The following is a 26,657-nucleotide window of genomic DNA, read 5'->3' on the forward strand; positions in this document are numbered from 1 at the left end:
ACGCTGCCCCCCTTCCTGTCCCTGACCCAGCTGCTGAGCCCTCTCCTGATGGCTCCTGCCTGTACACAGTAGGTGCTCAAGGAGTTCCGGCTCAGTGACAAGTGAACGAGTGAAGGAGGGCAGCTCTGCACGCTGGGGTTTCTTTTGCAGCCACCCGCACTCGGCGTTCCACGTTGTGTTACCAAGGGCTTCCCACCTCCGCCCTCTCAGAATTAATTACTTCCTCTCCCGAGAGAAGCTCCATCTCTGCCCCTCGCTCGCATCCCTACCCGGCTCCCCCTGAACACGCAGCTTGGCCTTGATCCACCCTCATCAGGCGGGGAGGAAAACGAAGTCCATGGGCACAGGAGGAGGAGGAGGGGGGCCTTCCTCTGGAAGGCAGAATATACCCCTTTTCTCTCCATGCGGAGCACAGGGCCTCCCGTGGTCTTTGCTTAACTCACAAGTTAAGTGAGTTCTCCCAAGCCTGGAGAAGGCAGGGCTCGCGCTCAGACAGCTCAGGGCCGGCCAGGGTTAGGTCAGCGCATGGAAGGCCGGGCCGGCTTCTCCTTCACCGCTGAACTTGCAGATTCTCCTTTTAGGTGAGACATCAAGTCACCAGGCACGGAGCACTGAAACGGGAAACCAGGGCGGGCGTGTGGTGCAATAGTTCAGATGCACTCAAGACACCTGCATCCCTGGGGGCAGGGCCTGGGGTTGCGCCTCAGCTGTGCTCCTGGCTCCGGCTTCCTGCCAGCGTGCACCCCGGGAGGCAGCAGTGATGGCTCGGGTACTTGCATGCTGCCTCACACACGGAGGATCCGGAGTGTTCCCAGCTCCTAGCTTCAGCCTGGCCCAGCCCCAGCCGTAGCAGGCATTTAAGGAACAAACCAGCAGATGGGAGCCTTCTTTCAAATAAACAAATGTAAATAAATAAATAAAGTTTTGAATTAAAAAAGGAAGCAAGCAGGGGTCATCTGTCTTCTCACTCCTCTTTCCTTCCTTCCTTTTGGGATGTCGGGGGCGAATGAGCACAGGCCCACCTGGACCTCTCCATCCCACCCAAGCGAAGGGAGCGTCTCATGCAGTCAAGGGCTGTGTGGTAAAGGCAAGTGCATCCCTAAGCACCAGCGGCCGTCACTCACCCACAGCCACCTGCGCGTGTGGCCCTGAGACAGTGCCATCGGCGGGGAGAGAATTCCGCAGGACCAGGCTTCCAGGCCAGGATCCAGCATGAATTAGCAAAATGACTTCTCTGGCCTTTCATTTTCTCAGGCACCAGTGAGATACCCTCTCATTCTATGAGATAATAGCTGTAAACTTCCAAGCTGTGACACATTTTGTGCGTAAGGGATCATGGCAATGATGTTCTGCTTAAAAACAGACCAAGAAATCCACCAGCTGCAGGAGTTAGGGACTGCAAAGCACGAGGTCCCAGATGTGAGGAGCGTGGGCATGGGCCAGGGCTGGGGCAGACAAGCCACAAGTGCCGAGACCACGAAATGGCAAAGGGGAGAGCCACACCTCTCCATCCCTGGGCCTTTGCTGTAGTTCAAGAGGCAGTTTCAGTCCCTCCCCCGCCCCCCAGCCCCAGCCTAGTGATGCCCAGAGCGGGCACATCACAGCAACACGGACCGGGTCCGGGGGACCCCTGGCAGGCACGCAAGTGTGCACACGCACCCCCAGGCCGGACACCCAGAGCCCCCGTCACAAACAGGAACAGCCAGAGAGGCGCACTGCACTGCTCCCACTCTCGGGGGGCTCCTCTTGGGGTACCGTCCTGTGTCAGGCTGCATCATGTCCACACTCCCATGAATCTGTGCACAAATTAGTAGCCTGGTCCAGCTTCCCCACCCAGACACCTTGGCTTCTGGCTTTGCAGCTCCTCAGATGGAGAGGGGGTGGTGAGGGGAGTGGGAGGGAGCCTGCCCCTGGCCCACCGCTCCCACTTCCTCCATATCCCCCAGCAAATTCCAGGAGGAGGGGGAGGAGGGGGCGTCTGGCTTCTGCTCCGTGCCTCCCCCCAGATGTCCCTGTGACTTTCCAAGTCCTGAATCTGCTCCAGCAATCCTGTCCCAATTGAGACCACCTCGGTTCCCATCTCTGAGCGCCCTGCCCCGCCCGACCCCCGAAGCGCCCCCACTGTCTCCGGGAGCGAGTGCTGTCTCCCCATCGGCCTCTCCCCACGGCAGCCCGCTGCTTTCCCCCTGTTGCTGCCACGTGAAGAAGGGGTTAGTGGGGACCAGGCCCCGCTGCCCCTCTGAGCAGCACTGCTCTCCTCCATGTGCTACCTGCAGAGCAAAGCACCGGCTCAGCAGGTGCGGGGACCCAGCCTGGGCGGCCCTGTCTCCTCCCACTTGCTCCTCTGATGCCACCAATGTCTCCCAAAAGGCAAGAAGCAGCTGCCTTCCCCCAGGGAGGTGCGAACACCCTCAGATGCAAGCTACCCCCATTCTGCTTAACTCCACCCACACTGGCAGCCCCCACCCCACCACAGCCAGAACCCATTCTCCACGTCCCCTAGGGCCAGCTGTGGAATCCCAGGGGAATTCCACCCGTGTGCTCAGCTCAGCCTCGGAGGAAGCAGAGCAAACGCCATGTTCAAGGGGAGAATCTCACACCGGCGAGCGGACCTGGGCCCCTGGCTCTGCCATGTGGCCATCCTGCCCCGTCCCTTGCTGCTTTGTCCCCAGCCCTGCCCTGGGCCTGGCCGGCCTCTAAAGAGACCAGAGGATAACTCCTGAGGCCGCAGGGCCAGGGTGTACTCTTCACTCAGGGCAACAACGGTGAGGGGGAGGGAGAGGGGGAGGGGGAGGGAGGGCAGGAGAGAGGAAGAGAGAGGGAGAGAGAAGGGAGGGGGAGGGGAGGAGGGGGAGGAGGAGGGGAGAGGAGGAGGGGAGAGGAGGAGGGGAGAGGAGGAGGGAGGGAGAGAGGGAGAGGGAGGGGAAGGGAGAGGGAGGGAGAGGGAGAGGGAGAGGGAGAGGGAGAGGGAGAGGGAGAGGGAGAGGGAGAGAGGGAGAGGGAGGGAGGGAGAGAGGACTGCCACCCAGCGGAACTGCACGCCGACTTCTACCCTGATCTCATCTTCTTTTGCCTTAGAGAATCCCACCTGTCCTCTGAAAACTGACGATAACCCGGGTGGAGAGGCAGCGGAGCCGAGCCAGTTACTAAACCACCGTGGTCCATCCGTGCTAGTCGGTGGGGGGCTACTCCACCAAGGCCCTCGTGTACCCAGGACCTCCCTACCTCACCATGGTCCCAAGTAGTTTGAACGCTGGACCAGGGGGCCTCCCAAGCCCAGGCCAGTGATCCTTCTGGCTACAAAACTATTGGCCGCCATTCCCGGGGCAGCCAGCCTCCGCTTGGTGGATTTGGCCGACTCTTCCAGTTGCCAATACACAGCCCAGGGGCCAGCAGGGGTTGGGAGAGGGTCCCCTCCCCCTTCCCCGGACCTCACATGGAGAGCAGGGCCAGCCAGCTCCCCCAGCCCTGCATGCGCCTCGCTCATCGAGCTGTGCGCTCTGGGTTTGCTCCCTGCCCAGGGAAAAGGGAACCACGGGAGGGGGAGTGTGGCTCCAGCCCCACATTTTCCCACTATCAAGCTCCCCCCAAGAGTTGGGAGCCAGACAGAAGCAGAGAAACCAGGCTCCAGCCCACTCCCCTCGCCCGGCCCGCAACATGGGAAGGATCCCGGGTAAGAGGGCAGGGCAATCATTAATTACCCGCCTCGCTCCCCACTGAGCTGACTCCCAGCCCCTGGCTGCAGAGGCTGACACAGCCCAGCTGTCCCCTCCTGAGTCCACGCGAGGTCACGGAAAGCGGCTCTCTTCATTCCTCGCTCAGCAGATCTGTTCTGGGTCCTGCAGAGAGCAGCGACCGCACCCCAGCCCACCCCACAGGAAGGAATTTCACTGAGCCAGTGTCTATGGCGGTGGAGGGGGCGGGGAACGAGGCTGGACCAAGAGCCCTCTCTGCCTCCCAGCTCCCCACGCGGCCGTTTGGGAGAGTCAGGCCGTTCAGCGACACAGCAGTGGCAGGAAGTGATGCCTTGTTCAGCCAACAGTGCACACGTCCACCAGACCCAGGTGGGAGGTCACGGTGCCCTGAGCGGGACACAACAAAGGAGGCACTGCAACGAAAGCCGGCCCTGGCCCTGAGGCTGCAGGGGGGCAGGGCGGGCCCATCGCGCGCGCCAGACGGCGCCCGTGTCTCCTTGGCTCCCCGGACCCTGGCTGTCACCCAGCCTGAGCTCCTCAGCTCCAGGGGGGAGGGGCAGAGCACCATGAGTCAGGGATGATCTGAATTCAGGCTTCACAAGCCACTAGCGTTTCCCAGGTGACGCCCATGGGTGACAGGGCTGGGGGGCTTGTCAGGAATGCGAGTCCCATGACCCCTGCCTGGGTGTCGGGAAGTGGGGCAGTCATATCCAAGCAGCCCCGGCCTGCGCCCGTGTCGCACACAGTAGGGCTGCATGGCTGTGTGAGGCAGGGATGCCAGGATCTGGTGATGGGCACAGGAAGGCACCTGCTGCTGGCTCTGCCTATATGTTGGGCAGTGAGGAAGGAGGCAGGACACAGCTCAGCCTCCAAGCCTTTCCCTTGGGACACCTGGGCCGGGCGGCCCTATCCCTCCCATCCCCTCTCCTCCCCACCAGCCGACCTGACTCTGATAAGGGGCTACGGAGCCAGGGCTTTGTCTGCAGAAGTGGAAAGCAATAAATCAAGAGAGCAGAGGGCCAGTGCTGTGGCTTACTAGCTAATCCTCCGCCTGCGGTGCCGGCACCCCAGGTTCTAGTCCCGGTCGAGGTGCCGGATTCTGTCCTGGTTGCTCCTCTTCCAGGCCAGCTCTCTGCTGTGGCCCGGGAAGGCAGTGGAGGATGGCCCAAGGGCTTGGGTCCTGCACCCACATGGGAGACCAGGAGGAAGCACCTGGCTCCTGGCTTCAATTGGCACAGCACGCCGGCCGTGGCGACCATTTGGGGGGTGAACCAACAGAAGGAAGACCTTTCTCTCTGTCTCTCTCTCTAACTCTGCCTGTCAAAAAAAAAAAAAAAAAAAGAGAGATCGAGAGAGAGCAGGGGACAGGAGCAAGGAAGAAGGAGTCTCCCAGGGCAGGGAGAGGGCAGCACAGCCTAGAGTTCCTGTGGCTCCTCACCTGCCCAGGGGGACCCACCTGTCCCGCCCCACAGGGAGGGCCCTAGACCAGGAGGATTGTGGGAAAGTTTGAACAGCTCCTTTCTCCAGGAGGGAGCTTGCAGGGGCTGGAGGGCAGCCCACAGGCAGGACCCAGGCAGCACGGGCTGGGACCCCGGCCAGAAACCCACCATGCCTGGCCGAGCCCTTGCTGCCTTCCCTGCGGTGGCCCGCGACAGCCCTTCCTGAGCCACACTGACACCCCAGGGAGGAAAGGCAGGACCTGGCTGGGGACCAGGAGAGCCTGTGAGAAGCTGTCACATGACAGCAGAGGCCGGACAGTGCGAGGACCCCCCTGAGAGACAGCGTGAGACCAGCGGCCTCCCAGGGAGCAGTCTTGGGAACTGACCGATGCAGAGCCAGTCTGCCTGTCTGGGTCTCAGTTTCTCCGGCTGTCACATGGAGCAATGCCAGCTGGCTCGGAGGATTAAGTGATATCACAGACCTAGAGCCCCTAGGAGATACCCGGCACACAGTAGGTGCTCCGTTAGGTGGCTGATGTTATTAACCAAACAAGGGAACAAAACAGGCAGCACCATCCCAACCGCATATCCAAGTCGGCAGGCCCCGGTCACGTGTGCGGCTCATATTTTATTTAACTCAAATTAAATCAAAACAAAATTGCAGTCCCTTAGACATGCTAGCCACACTTCACTGTAGTGAATGTAGTAGTATGGTCCATTATGGAAAGTTCTGGGCTGGGTGTTCTCTGAGCCACCTTCCAGTTCTCATTCTTGAGGATTCTACAACACAAATTCTAAATTCCAAGCCAGTTCATCCTTCCACGGACAGGGGCTCCACGTCCTTAAGAAACTCAAGTTCTCTTACAGTTCCAAGCTAGACCAAAAACACAGGAACACCTGCTGCCCACAACAGGAACTAAACAGTCAAAGGATACATTTCAAAGTGCAAACAGAATTAACGGGGATAATCCATGGGTTTTAAGCCCCACATCCTGAGACTCCACTCCAGGGTTTGTGAACACTGTTAACAGCCCTACTGGGTGCAGGATCAGTGGGAGACTTTTGGAAACAGTGTGCAGCAGCTTGGGGGGGGGGTGGACAAGGGAAGAGAGCTGGGGAGGCATCTAGAAGGTCAGGGACTTGTCCCTGCACCTGCCTTCCTGTCCTGCTTGGACCGGGTGACCTCTGGCTGCGGCTGAGGGAGGAGGAAGAAAGAGGGCCGTCTTTCCGAGTGGGGCCAGAGGAGCAGAGTTCTCCCTTCCCGCACCTCCCCTGTCCCCACCTCAGCAGCCACCCAGACCTGGAGCCTGTGGTGCCCACAAGGAAGCAACCTGCTCCTACACCAGCCACAGGTGACGCAGGTGCCAACGAGTGCCCAAGGGCCACAGCAGCTCCCAGAGGGGAGGGAAGATCTCAGAGGACAGGACTAGGCGCTCCCGGGCCCAGAACACCTGCTGGCTACCGTCCAAGTAAGGGAGGGAGACAGCCCAGGAAGGGAGGGAGGTGATCGATAAGGGACAGCGCTGCCCCCACCCCGTCCCAGTGCCATGCAGTGCCCCTGGAGGAAGGCTGGGCAGGGAAGCCGAGGAGGAGGAGGAACCGAAGGCCTTGGTTGGGGGTGGGGGGACGGTGCCGTGTGGGTTCCGGCCAGCCCAGAAGCCAGCCTTGCTAGGCGACACCTGAGTAGCAGGTGAGTGTGTCTACAGCTGCTGGAGCATCCGAGCTGCTCTCCTGCTGCCAGGACTTCGGCCCAGGGCTGGCCACAGGAGTAGCTGCCTCAGCTGGTGCAGGACCCAGTGCAGAATAAAGACGCCAAACTTGCTGAGACAGCAGAGCACCAAACCAAGCGTGGGGCCGTCTGAGCACGGGGGCAACTGCAGGGGTTGGGCCCCCATGAAGCCCACCTGCCTGGGAACAGCGGTTCCTGTGCAAGTCTTCCCCAGGAGCGCAAGGATGGAGCTGGCTGGTCCCCTGCGCAGGTGACTCTTAGCAGAGGGAAGAACAAAACAAGTTTTGCTCCTCTCCTGTCCTCTACTTCCCCCTCTTTCTTGGCCTCAAATGCCCAGAAACTTGGCTGCTCCAGCCATGGCCCTGCTGGGCCTAGTGGCTGGCACCTGCTCCTTATTGTGCCTGGTTTCTGTTTGCCTATCTGCAGCCCAGTCAGAGGAAGTTGCACACAGTGGAAAGCCATAGGCAGAGTTACCTTCTCTCAAATCTGCCCTCAAGACTGGCCCCAAAGCACTCTGTTCTCACCCAACAACCCCCCTACCCCACCCGGCCCAGGGCCAGAATCCCTGCCTAGGACCCGCCTAACATCACCATGAAGTCATCTTCCCTCCCAGGACAGAGGCAGGGGAACAAAAGGGGCCTGGCGGGGCCAGGGGTGGGCAGTGTCATCTCTCCTTGTCTGATCACATGTGCACACACACAGACAGGATCAGCTGAGAAGTCCGTGTGGCCACCTGCTCCCCCAAGCCACTCCCGCCCACACTCCCTGCGCAAGCCTGGCGAGCCAGGAGCAGGTGCCTAGGTCAAAGGTCACCAGTGTTTTGGAGAGCAAGGGGAGGAGGGACCTCGAGGGACCAGAAGGGGAGGTTGAGGGATGATGACAACAGAAATCTCAACACAAAAAGACTGGCGCCCTCTCTTCCTGGCCTTGAGTTTTATTCCCAAATGACAATTCTCTTCCTAAGGAAGGATCGCCTGCACCCCAGCCCACTGGTTTGGTCCTGCCCTGCACCTGCTCGGAGGCATGAGAAGGGCAAGAGATAAGAGTACAGCCACCCCTGCTCCTGTGGCTGTGTCCCCTCTGCCTGCCTGCCATGGCCTGGTCCCAGGAAACCGGCCTACAAGAGCGGGCGACGCTGCCGCAGCGGCTCCTGCCCGAACCCCTCTCTGGAGACAATGGCTCAGAGAGAGGGCAGAGCGGCGGCTCTGTGTACAGGGTGGCCACACAGCACCATTGTCTGGGGATCAGGACAGACAATGGTGTCTACGGCCGGAGCCCGGCAGCTGGACCTCACCCCTTGGATTAAAGCAACCCCCGAGATTTCCTGCTAATAAACAGGATAAACAAGACAGCCACTCCAACTTGGCCCCAGGCTGAGGATCTGTATCTGGTGGTTAACAAAAGCAGGCTGCAGCTGGGAAGATGGACCCAGCCGGGGCTGGAGCCCCCGCCTGTTCCACGGGAGCCACCCAGACAACATGCAGCCCAGAGGACCACCTACTCACCGGCTCTGCTCTGCCTTGGGTCCCCTGAGCTGCCTCCAGCCCGGCCTCCTTCCACACTCAGGAACGGGGAAGCAGCGCCTTCCCTTTAACACTGGCCAGGTCCCCGTGGGCAGCAATCATTAACAGCCGCACATGCTGACTGGCCTTAACCCCTTCGGCGCTGGGTTGCCTCACTGGTGGACGGACAGCCGGGCCTCCTTCACCCAGCCCCGAGGAGGTGGCGATTCCCGCCTCGATGCCAGCCACCTGAGCAAAGCCACTGCCTCCCATGTGCAGAGGGACAGCCCTCTAGTCCCCCCAGCCTGATTGGCCCACACGCACAACCTGAGGCTCTCGGCTCTGGCACGACGCCCAATTGGATGAGCCCGTATTATGAAATATGTGCCTGTTGGGCCAATAGAGGTGCAGGGATCCGGGGGAGGGAAGATATTTTTATTTATTCCTGGAGGAGGGCGAGCAGACAAAGGTAGCCACGGCATCCCCAGCCCTGGGACGGAAGCAGTGGGATGGCTACCTCACACCCACCTGCCCAGGGGCAGCGCCTGAGCCCTGCTAGCTGGCTGGCTAGGAGAACCCTGTGCCTTAATATCTGCAGAATTTGGAGAGCGGAACTAGGCATTGTAGCAGAGAACCAAGAAGCGAGACACGTGGACGGGCAAACAATCGCTTGCTTTTGCACAAACCATGCAACCACAGGTATTCTTTCCACTTCAAAGACCCAGACGTCATCTTTGCGTCTTGGGAGGATGCACGCGAAAGGGGGCACGAGTGAGCAGAGACCAATGCCCTCCTTATCCCTGTAAAAACAGGCAGCTGATCTGCGAGGACCTAAATCCAGTACAAAAGTACCTCCCTGTAGGACACATGCAAATCTATGCAGATACATGCAAATGAGCAGCACCAGACCATCCAGGCAGGGTTTTTCTGGTTTGAAGAAGAAACCTGCAATCCCCAAGCCTTGTAGCAGGGCATCTCACTAGAGCAGGAGGAGGTCAGAGGCCAGATATTTACTGGGCATTGCTACCTGCAGAGCAGAGTACCTTTACGTACCGTGTGACAGACAGGTGGGGAGAAGGCCCCTCTCTGCACAGTGCCCACCCTCTTCTCCAGTTAAGCCCCGGATGCCCAGGCTGTCCCACCTCTTGCCAGCCTGGGCTTGAGCTGGCACCTCCTCCTTATCAGTCCGGGTTCCTGTTTGCCTATCAGGAGGCAGCCACTGTGGCTCAGGACCCTGCTTTAACCCAGCCAGGGGGGCCTTATCTTATCTCCTGGGCTGCCTTCCCAGGGCCTGGTGGATGGTGGCCCCAGATTCTTAAAGGAGCTGTACTCCATTCCCCCTCAACACCAGAGATCAGGGAGCGAGGAAGTGTTCACATTCTCTCTTTAAAAAAAAAAAAAAGATTTATTTATTTACTCAAAAGTCAGTTACACAGAGAGAGGAGAGGCAGAGAGAGAGAGGGGTCTTCTATCCGCTGGTTCATTCCCTAGATGGCCAGGAGCCTCTTCCAGGTCTCCCACACTGGTGCAGGGGCTCAAGGACTTGGGCCATCTTCCACTGCTTTCCCAGGCCATAGCAGAGAGCTGGATCAGAAGAGGAGCAGCTGGGACTCGAACCAGAGCCCATATGGGATACCGGCGCTTCAGGCCACAGTGCCGGGCCCTCTCTCTCTCTCTCTCTTTTTTTAAAAAATCTATTTCTCTACTTAAAAGGTGGAGTGACAGAGACAGAAGGAAAGATAGGAAAAACATCTTCCATTTGCGGCTCAACTTCCCTAATAGCTGCAAAAGCAGGGGCAGGGCCCAGCCAAAGCCAGAGAGAGGTCCAGAACTCCACCTGGGTCTCCCACGTGGGTGCAGGGGCCCAAGCACCGGGCCGTCTTCCACTGCTCCCCCAGGCACGTTAGCAGGGAGCTGCATTGCAGCTGGGACCTGAACCAGCAGCCTGAGATGGGATGTTGGCATCAGAGGCATCCACTTAACCCGCTGGACCACACCTGCCCTGATCAGGGTGTTGCACCTGTGCGGGGTTAGAGTTCACCAGGCCACCCCACCTGTGCATCCCTGATGGCCACGACTGCTGCAGGGCTGCCACCAGAACAAGCCACTGACTCAGGACAGGGAAAGGTGCAGAGGGTGCCGTGCGCCACTGTAGACGTTTATCACACCATGCAAACCCTGTGTCTTGGTCTTTCCAAGTTCTGCCTATTGAATGTTAGAAGGGGGAAGGAAAGTCCAGGATAAAAACTCAGTCATATTTCTGTATAATAACAATAAGCAACGAAAATCCGAAACTTTAAAAAAACCACTCAGTGTAAAAATATGAAATATTTAGAGATAAAAATTTGCCAAAAGATGTGCAAGATCTCATCACTGAAAACTAAAAAGCATTGCTGAGACATTCAGTAAGATCTAAATAAAGAAGAAATGCCATTCCCACGGATCAGAAGACAACGTTAGCGAGAGGTCAATTCTCCTGATATTTTTCCGGATTCAGCACAATTCTCATCAAAATCCCAGGAGGTTCTTTGTAAAAACTGACAATTTTAAATCCACATGGGGGCCAGCACTGTGGCACAGGGGGTTAAAGCTCCAGCCTGCAGCAGTGGCATCCCATATGGACGCCAGTTCACATCCCAACTGCTCCACTTCTGATCCAGATCCCTGCTAATGCACCTGGGAGAGCAGTGAAAGATGGCCAAGACCTTGGGCCCCTGCACCCACGTGGGAGACCTGGAGGAAGCTCCTGGCTCCTGGCTTCAGATCGGCACAGCTCCGGCCACTGTGGCCATCTGGGGAGTGAACCAGCAGATAGAAGACCTCTCTCTTTGTCTCTGTCTCTACTTCTCTCTGTAACTCTTTCAAATAAGTAAAATAAATCTTTAAAAAAAATAAAATTCGGGCCGGCGCCGCGGCTCACTAGGCTAATCCTCCGCCTAGCGGCGCCGGCACACCGGGTTCTAGTCCCGGTCGGGGCGCCGGATTCTGTCCCGGTTGCCCCTCTTCCAGGCCAGCCCTCTGCTGTGGCCAGGGAGTGCAGTGGAGGATGGCCCAGGTGCCTGGGCCCTGCACCCCATGGGAGACCAGGAAAAGCACCTGGCTCCTGGCTCCTGCCATCGGATCAGCGCCAGCCGCGGCGGCCATTGGAGGGTGAACCAATGGCAAAGGAAGACCTTTCTCTCTGTCTCTCTCTCTCACTGTCCACTCTGCCTGTCAAAAAAAAAAAAAATAATAAAATAAAATAAAAAAAAAATAAAATTCACCTGGAAGTTCGACGGACTTAGGATAAAAAGACAATAAATTTGGAGGACTTAAGACTCTCTGACTCCAAGACTTATCATGAGGGGTGGGTGATGTGGCTGCAGTGAGTCCAGCCGCGGCTTGGGACACCCGCAGCCTGGAGCGGGGTTTCTGGGACGGAGCCTGCACTTCTGTTCCAGCTGCCTGCCAGTGTTCACCGTCAGAGGCCGCAGACGATGACCCAAGTCCCTGGATTCCTGCCACCCACGTGGGAGACCTGGATGGAGTTCCTGGCTCCTGGCCTCCACCTGGCCCAGTCCCCACTGATGCCGGAAGTTGGGGAGTGAACCAGCAGGTTGAAGATCTCTGTCAGTCTGCTTTTTAAATAACTAACTGCATAAGGTGTACAAGACAATGTGGTATTGGCATAAAGATACATGTGAAGACACACAGTTCAGGAATAAGCACTCCTATTTGGTCCACCGGCTTTTGACAAAGGTAAACAGGTGACTTGTGGGGGTGGGGGTGAGGGGAGTTCGTTTTTTCAAAATGTGGTGCTAGGAAAAAATTGGAGATCCATATGCTAAAAACAAGCAAACAAACTGAAAAAGAACCTGGACCCTGCTATTAAAAAATTAACTCCAAAGGACTCGCAGGGGTGGACATTTGGGCCAACAGTCGAAATGGTACTCGGGATGCCCGTGTCCTATCCTGGAGCACCTGGGCTTCAGTCTCGCCTCCACTTCTGGTCCCGCACACCCTGAGAGATGGCAAGCGATGGCCTAAGCACTCGCATCCCTGCCGTCCACGTGGGAGACCCAGACGGAGTTCTCGGCTCCTGGCTCCAGCCTGGCCCAGCCCTGGCTGTTGCAGGTATTCGGGGAGCAAACCGGCAGAGGAAAGACCTATCTCTGTCTCTGCTTCTCAACAAATGAAAAAAACTCTTTTTTAATGGTCCACAGATTTAAATGTAAGAGCTCACACTGCAAGATTTCTGAGAAAATCTTAATGACTTTGGTTTGGCCAAGATGTCTAAAATAGACACAGAATGCACGAACTAGAAAAAATCAACTAAACTGAGCCTCATCAAAATAAAAAAAAACTTTGTTCTTCAAAACACAGTTATAAAAATGAATGATAAGCCATAAGCTAGGAGAAATATTTGCAAAACGTATAACTGACTTAGAACTATCGGGAACACATGAAGAGCTTTCACAACTTCACAGGAACACAACACGACCAGGAGACACACAGCTGTCACAGGACCTCCTGAGTCACCAGGGAAACACAAACTGAAACCACCACAAGATCACTGCACCCCCACGGCAACAGCTAAAATTAAAAGACCGACCACAGCAAGTGCTGGCAGAGAAGTGCAGTCCTGACCTGCTGTCACTAAGAACATAAGTGGCACAGCCACGCTGGAGAACAGTTACACACATCATGGCGTAACAGGTTAAGCCACCGCCTGCAGCATCGGCATCCCATGTGGGCACTGGTTGGAGACCTGGCTGCTCCACTTCCAATCCAGCTCCCTGCTAACGTGCCTGGGAAAGCAGTGGAAGGACAAGTTATATATATCCACCATGCAACCCACCGATTCAATTGCTAGGTTTTTACCCCAAAGAAATGAAAGCTTATGTCCACACAAAGACTTGTACACAGCTGTTCACAGCAGATCTGTGCCAGCCGCAAACTGAATAGCCCCAGTGTCCATGAACATGGGACGACCATACATTTCCCATCCACACCACAGAGTAAGACCCAGCAGTGAAAGGAGACAAATCATCAATGCGTGCAACATTGAATGAATACAGAATAACTAAGCCAGACCTCCTCCCCCAGCCCCCCCGTAAAGGCACACACTGTATGATTCTATTGTACGGATTCTAAAGCACGCACACTAATCCACCGTGACAGAAAGCAGGCTGCTGGTTGCCTGGGGACGGGGTGGAGGGCAGTTACGGGGCAGGCGGTCTGGGCCAGTTCTGGAGATTGTTCTCTTCATTGCGGGTACAATTTCACAAGGCATACTGCGTCTGACTTTTCAAATAGACGCCGTTGTATCAATGATACTGTAATAAAGATATTAAAACAGAAATGCCTTCAGTTGAGACATTAAAAAAAAAAAAAAAGTCCCAGCTACAACTCCCAGGAGCACCCATTGTGCCTCACTGGTTGGATGGGCTGGGCATGGGCTGGGGTTTTCTTGGCTTCCAGAGAGGCTGCGTGGAGGCAGAGGTGAGGCTGATCTGAACATGGGGCAAACATCAAGCAAACCCTGGACAGTTCCCAGTTCCCATCACTGCTGCATGTGACGCTGTGTGGTCTCAGCAGGCACGCAGAGCAAACATCAGCGCCCTCGCTTCACCAAAACCCAACCCAACCAACAACCACCCCCCTGCCCCAGCTCCAAACGGTCAAGGGTCTTGGAGAAGACGGCCTCAGGGCAGTCCTGCTACCACAGGACCGGTCCCCAGCATGGCTGACGCCACGCCTGTGTCACTCACCACGGCCCCGCCCTGTGAGGACCAGCAGCCTGGGGACCTGGAACAGCACCCCAGGGACTCCAGGCATGGACGACACAGCGGACAACAGGAGCGGCTGAGGGTCCACCAGGGAGGGACCCAGGCCCTCTCGGGTCACAGGCTTGGTGAAGGGGTGGGGGGCGGGAAGCCAAGGAAACACCACTCCCAGGCGGAAGTCTGGTGGGTGTGGAAGCAGCTGGAAGCTGTTAGAGCGGTCCTGGCCAGAGAGAGGCCAGAGCGAGCCTGGGCTGTGCTCCAGGCCTCTGTCCCCACCCTCCCTCCTCCTCTCCTGAGCCAGCCACTGGCTGGGAACCCCACCTCTCTTTCTCCCTCGTTCTGAGGATGGGGCGATGGCGAGGTGGGGGAACCCACCCTGCAGGGTGCACGGAGGACTTTGGAAAGTTCAGAGCAAAATGGAATTAAAAGATAAGGTTATGCTGGTGCTAAACGTTCTTTGAAAGCCGCGTATGTTTTTTGTCCTAACTCACATTTTCCATGAACTTTCTGAAGGTTTTACCTCGTGTAAGGGGCACCAAAGACTCAGTAATCCAGATTTATATTTTAATGCAATGTGGTTTTTTTAAATAAAAATTAAGGCAAAAAAATCAATAAATGAAATACAAATATTTAACATTGTTTAAGGGCAGAGAGACAGAGAGAACTCCCATCCCCTGGTTCACTCCCCAAATGCCCACAAAGGGTGGGGCTGGGCCACAGGGGAGCTCAATGCAGGTCTCCCATGTGGGTGGCAGGGATCCAAGTGCTGGAGCTACCACCTGCCGCCTCCCAGGGTGCACGTTATCAGGAAGTAGATGTGGGAGCGGAGCCAGGACCTGAACCCACGGACCCCCAACTGCTAGGGCAAACACCACTCTGATATTTGAAATAAAGAGTCGGTGTTCCTGACTTTGCCTTTTGCCTCAGGCTCCAGCGTGGCTTGGGGTGGAACTGTGATTGACCCCGTCTACTTAAGATGATGGTATTTTGTTCTTTATGATACGTCGCATTCATGTTGATCTTTCTGAAGAGGGAGGCACTTGGCCTAGTGGTTTATACATTGGCTGAGACGCCCATGTCCATACTGGAGCACCTGGGCTCGGGCCCAGCTCCACCTCCCGACCCCAGCTTCCTGCAGACTTGGGGGGCAGCAGTGTTGGCTCCAGTAATTGCGTTCCTGCCACCCACGTGGGAGATCTGGATTTCATTCCCAGCATCTGGGGAGCGAACCAACAGAAAGGATGTGTCTCACTAAATAATAATAATGATGATGCAAGACTATGGAATGCAATTTTTTAAATACTGCATTAAAATATTATTGATCTTAGGCCGGCGCCGCGGCTCACTAGGCTAATCCTCCACCTTGTGGCGCCGGCACACCAGGTTCTAGTCCCGGTCAGGGCGCCGGATTCTGTCCCGGTTGCCCCTCTTCCAGGCCAGCTCTCTGCTGTGGCCAGGGAGTGCAGTGGAGGATGGCCCAAGTGCTTGGGCCCTGCACCCCATGGGAGACCAGGAGAAGCACCTGGCTCCTGCCTTCGGATCAGCGAGGTGCGCCGGCCGTGGCAGCCATTGGAGAGTGAACCAACAGCAAAGGAAGACCTTTCTCTCTGTCTCTCTCTCTCACTGTCCACTCTGCCTGTCAAAAAATAAAAATAAAATATTATTGATCTTGATTACTGAGCTTTTGGGCGTCATCTTAAGTTTGCCACTTCAGGAAGGTGCTTCCACGGCTGCATCTAGTCACCCTGGCCAGGGGTGAGGCTGTGGAGGTGTCGGGGGGCACAGAGAAATTGGCCCGGGCCCAGAAAGGCCACGAGAGGGCTCTGCAAACCTCAGAAGCTGTCAGTGCACAAGTGAGCAGGCTGAGGAAGTCATCTTGTGTCAACAGTGAGCAGCCTGACTCCTAGCCCAGACTGCATTTTAGATAACAGAACTGCAAGAATGCTAAGTTTCCTGCATTTGTTAATTATTTGTTAATTGTAACTGAGTTATGCAAGAGAATGTCCTTGTTTTTAAAGGGGGGGGGTGGTGGTGGAGAACCTGGGACCAGTGGGTGGGAGCTGCCTGACAGCTACACAAAGCCAAACGCCCCCTCTCTCCAGCCGTGTCCCCTCCAACTCCAGACAGCGGGAACAGCAAGGGCAGGGTCTTGTCCGGAAGGCTCGGCATTCAGAGGGCTGTCAGGACACTCTTCTTCTGAGAGATTCAGCCCTGCATTTCCCAAACCACTGCCCACCCTCCCCAGGAACACCAGGGGAGGGGCACACAGCGGGCAGGAAGCTCACACCCCGGGGCATGACGGCACGACACAGCTCGCTCCCGCTCACCCTCCAGAGGCAGGCCCTGCTGCTCCGGCCCAGAAGGCCCGGGGAACTGGCCCGGGCTGCACAGCCAGGAAGAGAGAGAACCGGGATCAGAGCCCAAGGCGCAGTCCCAGAGTGCCTCTCTTCCCGCTTGATGTCAGTTGTGCAACCTCAAATTCCCTTCCCATGGGGCATCCTACGAGCCAATCCCTCTCTCTATTTTCTCTGAGTTGAATCTGCCTTTACCTTGAGATTTTTGCTCTGAAGGCAGACTGCCCGAGCTCGAGTCTTGACGCCAGCACTTACTACCTAGGGCACTGCGGCCGAGGGACTGAACCACCCAGAGATTCCACTCCCCCATCTGCACACAGCCGGAGAATACGAGGACCTAACTCCTGGGCCTGTCTCAGGATGGATGAATCATACCAGCAGAGAATTTCAGAGGGTTCATCACACACGTTCAACAGATGCCAGTAACCACGGTTATCTGTCTGCACCTGCCTGTGAGTGGTCATCCCTAGGAGACAACGGCCCTGCCTGTGAATGGTCATCCCTAGGAGACAACGGCCCAGTCTCAACTACAAAATCCAAGACTGTGAAGCAGGCATTGCAGCACCTGCAACACCAGCACCCGATATGGGCACTGGTTCGAGTCCCAGCTGCTCCACTTCTGATCCAGCTCCCTGCTTATGCGCCTGGAAAAGCAGTGGAAGATGGCCCAAGTGTTTGGGCCCCAAACCCACCTGGGAGACCCAGATGGAGTTCTGGGCTCCTGGCTTCGGCCTGTTCCAGCTCTGGTGGTTATTGATATTTGAAGATTAGAAGAACAGCAGATGGAAGGACTCTATTTGCCTCTCAATAAATCATTAAATCATTTTTTAAAAATTCTTTGATACATAGAGATGGGTGCTTAGTAACTGTTCTGAACGGAGTCGGCCGCCCAGACGGCAGCTGGAGAGGCCTACGCCAGGCTGAAAGGCCTTTGATGTGGCGCCCGATGGAGACCCCCCCCCCCCCGCCGCCAACTAGAGCCTGAGGTACCAGCCCTGGAGAACCTGTCCCTGAGCACCTGGACCTGGGAGGTGGACTTCTTTCTCCGGTGTCATCTCTCACGTGGAGCAATGGCTGGGCAGGACGGATGGACTAAGAAGAGCCAAGTTCTAGTGCTTCCTCTGCACCCATCCAGCTGGGTCGCGCGGGCACAGGCTTGTTCCCCTGGAGCCCACTGGACGTGACAGAGGGACTCGCACTGCCCCCAAGTGAGAGGACCAAAGAGGCCACCGAGTCCTCGGGCTCTGGTTCTTGGGTAAAAGCTTCTCTCCAAAAGTAAATTTCTCATCTGAAACTCGCTCCCCATTGGCGAGGTTTATATCCAGATGGGAGGCCCAGTGGCCGGAGAAGAGGGAGGAGCAGGCCAGGTGTTAGGAGGAGCAGCTGGCCCAAGGTCAGCGGCATCACACCAGATCTGGCCCGGAGGGTCTCCTGGGGGCAACTTCCTACCCACCAACAGCAACTTAGAAGCCGGAAATTCTGCACGCGCACATGTGAGAATGAGTGGTGTAGACGCTCCCAGGTAAGTGAGCACAGAGGAGAGGGCAGGGGGAGGGCAGGAAGCCGGGAGGAAGGTTGGGTGCGTATGTGTTGCTGCGCACAGAGCAAGGCAGAGCCAGGTTTAGAGGGACATGAAATTTGTGTGACTGGGGGGAGGAGAGGTTCTCATTAAGACAGACACCACTTGGACCGGCATTGTGACACAGGGAGTAATACTGCTGCCTGAGATGCTATGTGGGCATCCGATACGGGCACCAGCCAAGCCCTGGCGGATCCACTTCCAGTCCAGCTCTCTGCTGTGGCCTGGGAAAGCAGCAGAAGATGGCCCAAGTGCTTGGGCCCCTGCACCCACGTGGGAGACCAGGAGGAAGCTCTCAGACTGGCCCAGCTCCAGCTGTTGGAGCCATTTGGGGATCGAACCAGCGGATGGAAGGTCTGTCTAGCTCTGCCTTTCAAATAAATAAAATAAATCTTTAAGAGGAAAAAAAGACAAAGCAACACACATAAAATCACGTGTCAGATCAGGCCTTGGAGGGGTATCAGCCACAGGGGGACCGTGGGGCTGGGCTGCCGGCTGTGCAGTGGGCTCGAGCCCTGGGTGTTTCTACGCATGTGCATACACACACACACACACACACACACACACACGTTTCTACAAGGTCCCTGCCTCCACCCTACTTTGCTGTCACCCGGCAGTGCCCAGGGTCTCGGTGTCACAGTTCTAGCTCGTTTCTGGGGTCTGCTATTTCTCTGGCCTTGGAAGAAATGGGACCCTTCCCAGCACCTTTAGAATTCCGTCTCCTTTGGGTGGCTCTGAGTAGTCCCAGCTACCTACACCCGAAGTTACAACTCACTCCAGGGGAGGAGCAGGGTGACCATGGAGGATCTCATGTCTCATCCAGGCTCTGCATCCATCGTTGGTGTCCAGGAGGCCAGGGAGGAGGCCAGGACGGGGGTTTGGCCCGAGGGCAGCAGAGAGGCTGGGGGACCTTGGCGGGGCTGAGGACAGGGGTGGAGGCTGGGGTCGGAGAAGGAAGGGAAGTTTACAGATCTGCAGGATAGAAAAGCTCGCAGAACGGTTGCGGGGGTGGGGGGTTGGTGCTGGATGGCCCTATGGGAAGCTAAGATTCCCAGGGGAGCGGCCGGTGAAGGCGTGTGGAGGCTCAGAGCTGGTGGCCAGCAAGCCAAGCAGCCTTGAGACAGACTGCCTGAGGGTGGCCAGGACTGAGGGCAGAAGACATCAGTTCGCCCCCTGCACTCTCCAAAGCCAATGTGGAGCCTGCTGCCTCCGAGCCTCACCATTCTCGGGGGTCAATGTGGCCCCCAGGTTGTCTTTAGGAAACACTTCCCCGGCAGCAGCTCCACGAGCTGGTGGTAAGAAGACCCCCACCCCCACCCCCACGCCACCCCTAGTCAGCTGCAGCACCTGTTCCTTGTTCCCATGGCAACCAGCCTCCACTCATCCTGGTGAAAGCCACAGCCCAGGCCACTCCCCGACCTGAGCATCCGACCTCATGACCTCACGCTGCTGGGGTCCTCACCATGGACGCAGGGGCCTGGATATTAAGAGTCCCACCCCTGCCTGACCTAGCGATGACCAGAGATGGCCGCTGCCCCCGAGTGCACTTAGAAACTAGGGGAGGAGCTGTTGACACCATGGCACAGACGACAGGCCATGTGGAGTGTTAAAAGCCCGGTGCATCGGGGGCAGATTGAATTAGCACCTCCAATGACCGTTTGTGCTTGTTGCTAATGAAGACCAGAGAGGCTCCCTAATTGAATACTCCCTATTGCAAGCTGCACATCACTCTCATCCTTGTGTGGGGTCCATCAATCTCACGGCCAGTCCTCGCTCAAGACAACGCCACAGCCAGGCCACGGGTGGGGAGGCAGGAAGCAAGGAGCATTCTGTTGGCGCTGGGTGGGGGTCTCTCCCTAAACCCAGCGTGACCCCAGCCGTTCTTGGCTCTCCCAGCCCCCGCAAAGCCTGCTGGAGACACCTCGTAAGCCATGAAGTTGACTGAACTTGTGCCTCCTCTCCTCTGAGCTTTGAGCCCAATGGGACCCAGAAGTCAAGATATACAGAAGCAGCCGCCGCCATGATGCCTAGCAGATGAGCCGAACGCTCCTCCCTCACAGGGAAGCTGCAGAAGGCGGAGCTCCGCCCCCACCCTGACTCATTCCTGAAACAACACCATACCTCGGAGGGAAACGCAGGGCTCCGGGGGCTGACAGGGCTGGCCCGGAATCGCAGCTCACTTATCAGCCGAGTGGCATCACCTACATTCCTGGCCCTCTAGAGTCCTGGCTTCCTGGCCTGTAGAATGGGGGAGGGGGGACCTCCCTCCCACCCGGGGTCATCCCGGGAGGCCACACAGAGCCACAACCCTTTCACCACACTCCAAAATCCATAAACATCTAAAACCTAGGAGCTTTTTCCTAACTCAGCTGGCAGCAAAACCCAACCTGAATCGAACCTGGCAGAACAACACGACCTGAAAGGGCCCGGGGCTCTCCACCGGCCTGTGCTTCTCCCACCCAAGCTGCTCGCTAGGTCAAGTCTCACTGCAGAGACACGAATGGTGGACCGCGGAGCGGCTGCAGGCTCTGCTGGAGGGCCCACAGGACACGGGGAGCAGCCGCGCTGTGTTCCCAACTCCACGGGCTGCAAAGGGAGCCTCAGAGGAAGAAGCCGCTTCTCCAGGCCCGTCCCAGGAGTTATCCAAGCTGAAGAAGCTGCCAGCCATTCAAAGCGCTCGCCTTCTCACCAGCCTGGACATCTCTGGGCTCCCGCAGACTGAAGCCAGCTCCCTGGCACACAAGTTGGCACGGGGGAGGGGAGGAGACCCAGCGCACAGCCCAGGAGCCCACCAGAGCCTGCTGCTTGGCTCCCTGTAGGGAACTGGCAGAGGCAGTGCCTTGTAATTTGGTTGGACTTCAGGTATAGACACGCCTGAAGATTCCAGACGTGCCTCCCAGCTCCCCGGGCTGCCAGCCTCTCGCCACCCTCCCGCCACCCTCCTGCCTCATTCCACCGCCCACTCCCTCAAGGCATTCCCAGGGGGATCAGGACGGGGCCTGGGGGACACCAAGAGCAGGGCAGCCCATGTTCACGGAGAGCTGGGCTGCAGGAAGGGGAAGGGCCGAGCGTGGGGGACGCTGGAGTTGGGCCCTGGAGTGAGAACAGCGCACACGGGGCAACAGGTTCAGCTTGTTCCTCCCAGTGTGGTCACATGGCCCCAGCAGGCTCTCCAGGCGGGAAGGCAGCCCTGGTCAGCGGCGGGGAACGAGGCTGGGCAGTTTCTCTTCTCGGAGCTCTTGGCTCTAGCCGTCCCTCTTAGGGACGTAGCATTCATTGTTCTGGATTCAGCGTCGGCAGTACAGTCAGGCGGACTTGTCAGTTCTCACCCTCGGTCTGCCGTCTGCAGAACACCCGGCTGGGTCTGCCACCCTGAGCCGCTGTCCACCCACATTCCATCGCTGAGCATCTGGCCTGCAGTTCCAGAGTGGCTAGCAGACACACCTTCTCTTGGGGTGGCCAGGGCTACCCTAATGAGGCCTCGCTGTCCCACACCTGGAGAGCCAGGTGTGCGGAGAGAGAGAGACAGGACGCTGGCCGTTGGATGCGACTTCTTCTCAGATGTGCGTCTGCTGCCCACAGGCAGGGAGCTTGGGCCATCTTTCATGCCTGCCAGTGTGCATTAACAGAAAGCCGGACCGGAACTGGAGCAGTGGGGCTGGTGTTGCAGCATGGTAGGCTAAGCCTCCACCTACAGCCCCAGCATCCTATATGGGCACTGGTTTGAGACCTGGCTGCTCCTCTTCCGATCCAGCTCTCTGCTGTGGCCTAGGAAAGCAGTGGAAGATGGCCCAAGTGGAAGACCTAGCAGAACTCCTGGCTCCCGGCTTCAGATTGGCCCAGGTCCAGCCATTGCGGCCATTTGGGGAGTGAACCAGTGGGTGGAAGCTCTCTCTCAGTAACTCTTTCAAATAAATAAGTGAATATTTTTTAAAAAGAAAGAAGGAAAAAGAAAAATCACCGAGTTCAATTTCCAGAGTGGTTTTCAACGGAGTTTTCCCTAAAAGCTTTCGCTCGTGCAAGTCCACAGAGATGTGCGTGCAGACCTCGCGTCTCACAGTCTGGCAGCTGGGACCTGCCTGGGGAGCCCCACTCGCTGGTCGCAATCCCAGGCCTGACTGCTCAGAAGGCAGAAGACTCGGGCAGGCACTCAGCTGCCTCCAGGAGCCTCAAATCCAGGGACGTTTCGGATTGTGTCTTGGGAGTGCTGGAGACCTCGCCATCTCCAGCGCTGGTGCCGTGGCTTCTGTCAATGCCGCCACCCTGACGGCCTAAGAACTGTTTCTGAGTGACTCATCCTCACACCAAGACTCCACATATGAGGTTCACCTCCTCCTGCTCCCCAGAGCCAGCCCATAATCCCCTCCGTCTTTTCCAAGGACAGAAGAGGACCCCCATTGTTTCCAAAAGACCACTACGGGATAGGAACTGGCAAGGCCTAGGCCCAAAGCTTGGCAGATCCTTGCCCGCAGAGCACGGGCAGGAGGGAGAAGGAGCTCCTTCCCGGCCAGGGCCTCGTCCTGCAGGTGGGAACCTCCCCCAGCCCAAGAACAGGGAGGCCGAGGTCAGCCCGAGTCCCTGGTGTTCAAGGGTCCCAGGGAGACGGGCGCAGTGACAAAGTAGCCGGACATCTGCCCCCAAAGAGGCCTTCTCAGGGAGAGTCTCATCTGCTGAACAGGGCCCTGCCTGCAGGCAAGATTTTTGGATTTCATAAACGAAATCTGAGGAACCAATATAAGGTCGCCAACTTTTAATTTTGCCAAATAAGGACATTTTTAAAAACCGAACGACTATCTACCCTCTCCATCAGCTCATGAAAACAGTAAGAAAGCCGTAACTTGTAAGGATCTTAACCCATCTCCTGCCCCCAGAAGAACTCCTTTCGCTTTCTGAAAAAATTCAGTACATTTTCTCTCTTTCTCTCATTTTATCGCAGATAATCGCAGACTGCATTTTGGAGTCACAGGGCCAGATGCTCTGCAGATTAAGGGCAAGAGGGTAATTGTTGGGGATTCCGACCTCAGGGCACCGGCGCTGCGCCGATGTGGATGGGGACCGACCAACACACTTGTGCGCTCAAGTCCTCACTGACCCAAGCCTGGTGACTTTACAAACCCCGTGTCCTGTGAGCGCGCGCTCCTCACGGAATCTCCCACATCTGCAAGCCCCTCAGTGCAGATAGCACGGGGGCAGGCAGGTACCTGGCCTGGTGGCTAAGACACAGGCTGGGACGCCCCCCTTCCACGTCAGCATGCCGGGGTGCCCGCCCGCCTCCACTCCCCAAGTGCACACCCAGGGAGGAAGCAGTGGTGATTCAAGTACTTGGGTGCCTGCCACCCACATGGGAGACCTGGGCTGAGTTCCCAACTCCCAGCTTTGGCCCTGCCCAGGCCTGGCTGTTGCAGGCATCTGGGGAGTGAACCAGCAGATGGGAGCCCACTCTCTCTCTCTCTCTATGTGCGTGGACGTGTGTGTGTGTATACACACACCTGCATACACACACATAAACAATTGCAAATCTAACATTTAAAAATAATAATTCTGGAAAAGAGAGAAGCCAATCTGCCCCATGTCAGGAATTACTCGAGAGAAAGGGGCGGACAGAGAGCACAAAGCTAGCCTCGGAGCACGGGCAGGGACCCGCCCACACGTTGCACCTGCACACAGAGGAGCCCGAGAGATGGGACTGCCTCCCGGGGCAGTTTCCCCTCGGCCTCGCACAGATCATTGCTTCTTTCTCATTACTCTGACGGGGGAAGTGCAGCGGATGAGGAGGCTGAGGGCTTGGGTGTTGATTCTAGTCCTTGCCTTTCTGCTCACCAACGGCGGCGGCACGTCGGGCCCCGGCTCCCTCACCTACATTGTGAGCATCGTATTCTCCCCACATATGACAGAGGACGGCAGTTATACAGCGAGCCCCGGCGGGCAGGCCGGCTACTCTGCATCTGCATCGGGTGTAGCCCTGGCACCGGGCTTGGGAGTGGGGAGGGGCCTCTGAACAGCTGCTGCCCCGGGCCAGAACGGGAGCCGAAAGTGAACGGGCCCCGCCTCCGAGCTGGAAAGCACTGTGCCACACAACAAAAGGAAACGGGGACCCCCACCATCAGCCAGGCACGGCAGAGATTCCAATGGAAGTGGACAGTAGCAGAAAATTTTTAAAAACTTTAAATGCGCACGGCTTCAAACACAACCAGCCTGTGCAGCTTGCTAATCACATGAGCCTAACGAACGGCCATGTGACTGCCTCCCAAGTTCAGCCGCACTGCGTGAGTTCTTGTGCTGAAAATCGGAGCTGCCCAGCCCACGACACCTCTCACACATCGATCCCGCTACACTCAGAAGTTCTCACCTATGCCAGGTTCCGTCTCCACCGAGAGCATACAGCCCTGGCCGGCTGCAGCTTTGAGACTGTGTCTGAATCTGGGGGTCCCCGGCCCCCGCCCCTTCTTCCTTTCCAGCCAGCCCCTGCTCTGCCTCCAGCTCTCTCCACCACATTCCTCTTCCAGTGCAAATCTCAGCACCCCAGATCTGCTTCTAAAATCCACCTCCAGCCTCTTGCTGGGTCCCATTGTTCTGGCCCACCCATGGGTGCTGCCGGATCCCGCCTCATAGCTGGTGCCGCCCGCAGGGCTAGGGACTGTTCAGAGAGGTCCAGGCAGCCAGGCCAGGCTGCCCGCCCACCGCACCCATCAGAGGCAGTCCTCTGATGTCGCACCCAGTAACACAGACACGGGCAACAGAGCAGCACCCAGACCACCTCCTCCTCACCTCTTCAGCCAGGTTTCTGCTTCCAGGCAGAATGCCAGCCCCGCCCCCGCCCAGGACACCAGCCTCCCTCCCGTTTGCTTCTGAGGTTCTGAGAAGAAAGTGCTTCCGGGCTTGGCGCGCGTGGCTGGGATCCCTGGGGCTGGAGTGGGCACAGCGCATGTGGAGACCCGCTGACGTCCACCCCGGTTTCACCTGTGCGCCACCAGGCAGCTGCAGCGTTCACAGGCTTCCTGATCAGAAGCCACCAGGCACGGCTGCAAACCAGCAAGCCCCAGGGCTCCCTCTGGGGGCCTTGGTCCTCTGGACACACAGCCCCAGCACACAGCCCCGCCTCCGGGGGAGGAAAGGGCCACAGTCTGCCCACTGACCGGAGACCCTGAGCAAGAGGGCCACTCACGGGATATTCTTACAAATTGTCTGGGGTCGGGGGCAAGTAAGAGGAGGAGGAAGTCCCGATTTGCTTCCCAACTATTAACAGAAGCACCTCCAACACACACTCATTCTCACACATTCTCATGTACACACACACACCCGCAATCACACTCACATGTGTTCATTCACAGGGCAACCCGCTAGCACACGTGCACACATTTTAACACACACATGCACACACGCATGCACTATGTTTCCCCCTGCGCCAGCGTGTGTGTCTTTCTCCCTGTCCCCACCACTCAAAGTCTGTACAGCTGGCTGAGACCCTCAGGACCCCAGACTTTACCTTCCATGCCGGAGGTGGGGACCCGGCTGGGAGATGCAGAGGGCCGACCGGGAAGGAGAGAAGCGACGCTCCCCGACGATGACGGGAGAAAATTGTCAAGGGAGGCGGATGCAGCGCCCATGAGAAGGAAGGAGGTGAGGACAGAGCCGGGGGAGCCAGAGTTCCCCCAGCCTTCCGGCGAGACTCGCGGCTCAGCCCTCTCCCTGCTCCGGCGCTGACTGAAGACCCGCGCAAGGTCTCCCAGCACGGCTGGGTCTGAAATCCGAAACTGCAGGTTGGCCAGGCGCTGCACACACACACTCACGCCCCCGGCTCCTCCGGCTGAAGCTCCCCGCCCTCGCCTTCCCGGCTCCCGCCCCGCCCGCGCCTGGCGACAGCAGGCAGCTGCTCCAGGCGCCTGGAGCCCCGCCACGCAGCCCCGGGGCCAGGGTCCTGGCAGGTGCAGTCCCTCCCAGCCCCGGCCCCCTCCAGGGGTTCAAGTCCAGGTGCCCAAGTGGTGCAGGGAGCAATGAGGGCGATGAGCAAGGTCCCAGCCGGGGGAGGGGAAGAGATTTTTAGACTCTTCCTCCTGCCGTCCCGGGGATCTGACAAGACAACTGAGCTCAGCACACCATCCTCTCCTCTCTGTTTTTCACATGTCCCTCTTCCTGGGTCACCCCTGCCCTCACATTACCAGCCTGACAGGACGTAGGCAGGTGAGAACGGGAGGGGGCCAGAGCAGTGGGGTGACGCAGGCCTCCCTCTGCAGCTCAGAGAGCTCAGGCCGGGAGGAAGCAACGGCAGAGCCGGGAGGGACTCCGGCGGCCCCTGCATCTTGCTGGCAGCTTGGAGAGAGAGGGCTTCCACAGTCCGGGGCACGCATGCTGTAATATGTCACGGCGTGGGGGGGATCGCCTAACCTACTGTGTGAAGTCAGCTGAGGATCCGAGCGGCGGGGACAAAGCAGCAGGCACACAGTAGGCACCCACAAACCCCCGGCGCCCTCCCTGCTCCGTTCACTATTCCACGCTGCCTTTCATTGGCTTCCCTCCAACTCAGGAAGGTACTAATGGCTTTTATTTATATTTTTAAAGATTTATTTTATTATTTGAAAGGCAGAGTTACAGAG

At 57.5% G+C, this 26,657-nt stretch overlaps 1 protein-coding gene across 29 annotated transcripts in view; it reads right to left on the reverse strand.

Annotated features, from left to right (window-relative positions):
* PLEKHA6 (pleckstrin homology domain containing A6) overlaps positions 1–26,657 on the reverse strand; it is a 146,011-nt gene that overhangs the window by 56,293 nt on the left and 63,061 nt on the right. For 2 of the 29 annotated variants that reach the window (XM_070055150.2, XM_051821182.3), the window contains exon 1: positions 25,550–25,873. The exons of 21 other annotated variants lie outside the window; for them this stretch is intronic. The gene's annotated coding sequence lies outside the window, so the exon portion shown is untranslated. Of the gene's footprint in view, positions 1–3,705; positions 3,832–7,038; positions 7,120–8,367; positions 8,583–14,115; positions 14,234–25,549; positions 25,874–26,657 lie in introns of those variants that run through there. 6 more of the 29 variants (XM_070055149.2, XM_051821181.3, XM_089311359.1 and 3 more) reach the window with 5 other exon arrangements.

This window comes from Oryctolagus cuniculus, chromosome 13 (genome assembly GCF_051225735.1).
Source record: "Oryctolagus cuniculus isolate XC-2025 breed Fujian yellow rabbit chromosome 13, ASM5122573v1, whole genome shotgun sequence".
Classification (NCBI taxonomy): Eukaryota; Metazoa; Chordata; class Mammalia; order Lagomorpha; family Leporidae; genus Oryctolagus; species Oryctolagus cuniculus.